Source organism: Chrysochloris asiatica, unplaced genomic scaffold, assembly GCF_000296735.1.
Source record: "Chrysochloris asiatica unplaced genomic scaffold, ChrAsi1.0 scaffold00006, whole genome shotgun sequence".
Lineage (NCBI taxonomy): Eukaryota > Metazoa > Chordata > Mammalia > Afrosoricida > Chrysochloridae > Chrysochloris > Chrysochloris asiatica.
This window is the reverse complement of record NW_006408524.1, coordinates 14,208,738-14,215,072: the sequence shown is the minus strand read 5'-3', so window position 1 is coordinate 14,215,072 and position 6,335 is coordinate 14,208,738.

Here is a 6,335-nt window from a genome sequence, read left to right as displayed (position 1 = left end):
TGTGTACGATGTGTCTCTTCCAGGCAGCATACTGAAGGGGTCTTGTTTCCTTATCCAATCTGCCACTCTCTCTTCACTGGTGCATTTTTATTAATTATCTGGACCTCTTTTTGCAGATTTTGAATTGTTTCCAATACTGTATCAATCTTGATTGATTGCTCTTGTAGTACTTTCCTGACTTCTTCCTTGTTTTCCTCCATCCCTTTTGGAGCATTTTAATTTGTTTTCATATCATTCTTATATTATTGACTCTTGTCTCAATGGTGGAGTATTATGGGGTATGCTTGTAGCTTGGCTATATGGCCACGATTGCTGACTTTTCTTGGGTAACGTAGTGAGGAAAAGCTCGTATCTCCAGGAAAAATTTGTGATCAAAAGGACCAAGAGCGGAAGCAATATAAAAACAGAGACAAAAACCACTTTGAAACAAAACTGTGGACAACTGTCCAATCGCCTTGCTACACAGGCAGTGTATGTGCACCGTAGAAGCCTCCAGCAGTGGGTGGGGGCGGGGAGGGTCCGCTCGTGCAGTTCCCTCCTCTAGTCACCACCGTAGAGGTACACAGATAGATATGAGAAGTTAATGGGAGAAAGATGGTCAGTTAGGTATTTGCGTGTGCACAGTGTAATTCTCGAGATAGTTGTGTCCTTTTATGTTGGGGTTTTACAGATTGTTCATATGGTTTGTCAGGCCAGACCAGGTTTTTTCTTGCTGTATAGGCCTGAGTAAAGGGCCCCACACAGGTTAAGTTTAGGGCTGGGACCCACAGGCTGATGTCATAAACAGCCGCCAAGCTCTTGCTCTTTGTTCAGTGGGAAAACTATGGGCTCAGTGTTGGACTTTTTGGGGGTGGGGGTGGGGTGGCGGTGTTGTGCACCCACTCACCTGAAGGCATTCGGGCTGGGCAAAGAAGATGCTACAGGGGAGAGGAAGAGAAAATGTGTAGAATCACCCGCATCTCCTTTTGTAAATGTCACTGCACTGCTTTTAGCACTGGTTCCCTGTGCCTGTCTGGCTATAGCCCCGCCCTCTGAACTCCACTTAGGCGGGGTGGCTACAGTGGTCAGTCCTGTCTCAAGCATTTCCTAACTTGCAGTATTTTCCTTTATATTGTGATTTTTTCACTTGCACATGCAAGAAACTGATGCCCTGTACCTTATGCTAGATCCAGAACCCTGTTGATGTTCCTTGAGTGGAACATCTCTGGATTTTCAATCCCTCCCCCATGGAGCCTTTCGTACCTGGCTGTCTCTGCTGCCCACCAAAACTAGAAAGAGTCAGGCAACAGTACTCATAATCTGACTTTTCTATCACCATTTCACTCTCCCTTTATCTGTCTCTCCCACCGTGGTAACCACTAATAAACTTAATTTTCTATACATTTGCTTTTATTTTTTTATATGAATGAACCCATACAATATATGTCTTTTTGTTACGGGTTTATTTTACTTAGCATAGTGTCTTAAAGCTCCATCCATATTGTATCATTTATCAAGACTTCATTTCTTCTACTAACAGAGTGCTAGTCCATCCATTTATCCACCTTTTGCCTACTGTGTGTAGTGAGTGCTGCACTGAACACTACAAGGAAGAAATTAGGAATGTGCAGTCAACATTGACGCTGCAAGCTCTCTGAGTCTCTGCTTTTGAGTGTTTTGGATACATCCCTAGGAGTGGAATTGCTGGATCACATGGTAGTTCTATAATCCTGATGTGGTGCCATAGGGTAAACACTGGACTGCTAACTGTAAGGTTGTTGGTTCAAATCCATCAGCCCCTCCTTGGAAAAGTTATACAAGGTTGCGATGGATTGAAACTGACTTGACAGAAACTGTACCATCTTGCACCTTTATTAGCAATGAGTAAGGGTTACAATTCCCTTGCATCCTCACCAACATCTCTTCTTTTTCATTTTTGTTTAGCTATCCTGGTGGTGCCGACTTGATGGCACTTCACAACAACAAAAAAATCCTGGTGATGGTGGTGGTGGTGTGCTGCTGAGTCAGTTCTGACTCAGCAAGTGTGTACAGGGTTTCTGAGACAGTCATTATTTATGGGAATAGAAAGTCTTGGCAGTTGAAACCAACCTTGTGCATTATCCCACAGGGCTACCTCAGCACTCACTGGCCACCCTAGTGAGTGAAATGGGATCTCAGGGTGTTTCTGATCTGCACCTCCATGATGGTGAATGATGTTTGGTCTTTTCATGTGTGTGTTGACCATTTTAATGTACTCTGGTGAAATGTCTATTTAAGTACTTTGCTCATTTTATGATTAATTGGTGTTTTTGTTAACATTTTTAATATATACTGGTTATTCTGTTCTTACCAGATATATGATTTCTGAAGATATTTTTTCCAGTCTTATTGACTTTTTTTTGGTCAAGTCTTTTGGTGGACAATTTTTTTGATTTTCATTAAGTCCTATTTATTTTGTTATTTGCTGTTTGCACTTTTGTTATTATAGTAGATAATTCACTGTTAAAAGCTAGGTCTGACAGCATTACATCTGCCTTTTCTTCTGAGAGTTTTACGGTTTTCGTTTGCATTGTTTTTGTTGTTTTTTAACTGCTATCAAGTTGGTTCTGACTCATAGCAACCCTGTATAGGGTTTTGAAGGAGTGGCTGGTGGGTTTGAACCGCCAACCTTGCAGGTAGCAGTCTAATACTTACCCTTCAGCACCACACCAGAACTCCATAAAAGGAAAGCATCCATTAGAGGAGTTAGAGGATGGACACGGAAGAGGGTCTAACATAGGACCTTAAACTTGACTTTATCTTTTTATCTTTGTAGACCTTTCAAACATATCAAGGGTGATTTTTGCTCTTTGCTCCATGGATTTTTGACAGTTGTCATAATCTCAGTGATGTGGGACTGTAAGATAAGCACTGGACTGCTATCCCCAAGGTCAGCAGCAATTCAAACCACCAGCTACTACTCATCAGTAACCCTATACAGGTGACAATAGCTAACAACAACTATGACATATCCACAGTGGCTACAACAATGCCCACAATAGTGTGGAGGAAGGTAAGGACTGGGCAGTGTTGTGGTCTGATGTACATAGGTAGGGTCACTATGAGTCAAAAGTGACTTGATGGCACCTAAAAACATCGAGGTCAGTAGTTCAAACTCACCAGATGCTCCATGGAAACCCTATACAGGGTTGCTATGAGTTGGAACTGACTCAATGGCACATAACAGCAACAACATATAAAATATATAACACTGAAGGACACATGAAGAGAGGCCAAGCAGTAAGACGCAAACAGGGCCCTAATGCCCCATCTCCAGGATCAGGAGCCACTCATTAACTACTATTCTTAAGTGGTGGTGGTGGTGTGCCTTGAAGTTGGTTCTGACTCACAGGGACCATGTACAGGGTTTCCGAGACTGTAAATCTTTACGGGAGCAGAAAACCTCATCTTTCTCCCCTGGAGCAGCTCGTAGTTTAAAACTGCTGACATTGAGGTTTGCAGCCCAATTTGTAACCACTACGCTACCAGAGTAGAGTTGACTAAGTAAGTGAGCACTAGTCTCCTGTGGTGGAGTTTTACTGCCCTCTACTGGACTGGGACCTAATTGTTTATCAGATTTACAAGTAATTAAAGTTGATAACGAAGAACTGTTTTGTTGGGTGAGATTGAGTCAGTTTGTTGGGTATGGTTGAATCATTTCCAACTCATAGCAACCTTGCATAGGGTTTCTTAGAGCAGTTGGTGGGTTTGAACTGCCAACTTTTCAGGTACTAGCTTATGGTACAGTCAAAGAAAGGTCAAAGGTCAAAGAATTTGTTGTTAAGTGCCGGTGAGTTGTTTCTCACTCAGTGACCCTGTATAGGGTTTTCGAGGAGCAGCTGGTGAGTTTGAACTGCTGACCTTGAGATGCTAACCAACCTTGAGGTTCTAACCAACACTGAGGTTGAGCGCGCATCCTACAGCGCACACCAGGGGTCCAGATGACGATTTAGAAGTGGCACTTAGTTTGTAACCTTCAAAACAGGAGAGACACACTCATGGTGTCGGTGTCCTCTGTGTGATGTAGCTCACAGTGTACCTTGCATTCTTTTTGTCCTCTAGGAGAAACTCTGATCAGGTGTGTGCATGTCAGGGGTTAGTAGGTGGGGAAAAAAGAAGCAAACTAGTAGCCAAGAATGCTGCAAAGGCAAAATGTTGGCATAGAAAAGCCATCTAGATTACTGTCTGCAAGCCTGATCCTGGTCACTTATAAAAATAGTTTTTGAGTTGTTATTAAGTGCTGTTGAGTCGGTTCCAACTCACAGTGACCTTGTGTAGGATTTCCGAGGAGCAGCAGGTGGGTTTGACCTGACGACTTTGTTTGATCAGTAACTCAGTGCTGATCCTACAGTACCACACCACGAGTCCATTTTTTGAGTTTGTATACCTAATTATGGAATCCTGGTGTGGGTTAATGCACTAGATTGCAAGCTTGATTTGAACTGCAAGGTTGGTGGTTCAAGCTCACCGGCCGCTCCTTGGAAACACTATAGGGGGTTGCTATGAATCAGAACTGACTCCATGGTATTTCACAACAATCCCTAATTATGTAATTACAGTACTATTATGCTAATGTGAACATGAAACAAACTTGCTGAGCACAAAGTATGTTCCAAACTCTATGCTAAGTAGTTTGTGAACATTATTTAATCCTTATAAGATACCAGTATGTAGTGGCTAATAATCGGGCTGCCAACCTCAAGGTCAGCAATTCGAAACTGCCAGCTGTTCTGCGGGAGAAAGATGAGGATTTCTGCACCCGTAAAGATTTACAGCGTCGGAAACCCTCTACAGGGTCGCTGTGAGTCAGAACTGACTCCACGTTACTTAACAACAACATCGCCCTAGTATGGATATGGAAACTGAAGTTTGGAAATGTTCTATAACTTACCCACTGTACAGAGCTTGATGGCAGCAGAGCTTCTCCCTTTATGCTGCCTTGCCACCCGGTCCACTTCTGAAATGTGAGATGTTAGCACCAAGCAGATGCTCACTTATCAGAGGGGCCCCGCTGGTCACCAGGCAACCTGGACGTGAAGTCAGATCACCTAGGTTTGTTGTTTTATGGTGAGAATTACACTGGCTGCAATTGTGAAGGGTCCTGCCCATGATCATCCATGATCATCCTCGAAATGTTCCTGGGAATGAAGATCTGGTGGAGCCATGCACAGACCAAAGAGTGTTGTGTTCCACCAGTTTTAAGTGTTGTTCATTTTCAGTGGCATGTGTGCGGTGCCATAATAGTCTGTAGACTTGCTGCTTATGCGTACAGAGATAACCTTTTTGAGTTACTAAATGAGATGTTTCAACGATGGGGCATTCCATGGAAAGAAGATAATTTTGGTCAAAGGTACTGACAGTGGATATTCTACAATGTCATTTTTTGCAAGTAACCCTGTTTACAACTTGGGCTGTTAATCTCAAGGTTAGTGCTCCCATAAAGATTTACAGCCTTGGAAACCCTATCCAGGGTCACTATGAGTCGGAATCGACTCCACGACACGTAATCAGCAACCAACAACAACCCTGAACTGCTCTGTCAGAACAGCGCGTCTCTGATGAAAACATTGCTGCTTTTCAAGCAAACTTGATCCCCATGATTTGCGTTGAATCCATGGAGTCTTCAAAGTTCAGTGTCAGCTGTTTTCAGCAGAAAATAGGGGCTGACAGTAGCCTGTGTTTTTAAAGTCTTTCAAAGCTTCCCAGGAAGAATGAAGACTATTCTTGGCATGAACACTTGCCTCATGGGGTGCGAGCCGAGCCAAACAGCCTTGTATTAGCACAGGAGGGTCAAGTGAAAGGAGACCTTGTTCTGTGCCGGCCTCTCTGAGGGTAGCCTGAAACCCCACTTGCCACACAAAAAGTACTATTTTAGGTGCAATATTTGTGGATCTGCTGAAATAGAATGCCTCTCGGGCTGCAGGCTGAAGAGAAGAGAGTAGCTGACACTTCTGAAAGCAGAGGTTTGTGAAGACATGGCATAAGATGGGGTCAGGGGAAAGAAGGCTTGCCAAGAAATGTCTGTCTGCTTGTTCTCCATGTTCTCTGTGGACCCCTCTCAGCTCCCTGACTGTGTGTGTGTTGCAAGGGGCAACTTCTCACCCTGGGTATTTACACAGAAACCCAGCTGACCACAGAATCCCAGTGTGGGACAGAGGCTGGCTCACACCCAGATACGGGATTCCAAAGTAACTCAGCCTCTGCCAAGGACTTATAACCCACCCTGCAATTCTGTTGTCTGTGAATTTCACTTCTCTCTTTCATATTTTCTCTACTATTCATAAAGTTTTCAGTAACTAAATATTTGGAAGTAGTTC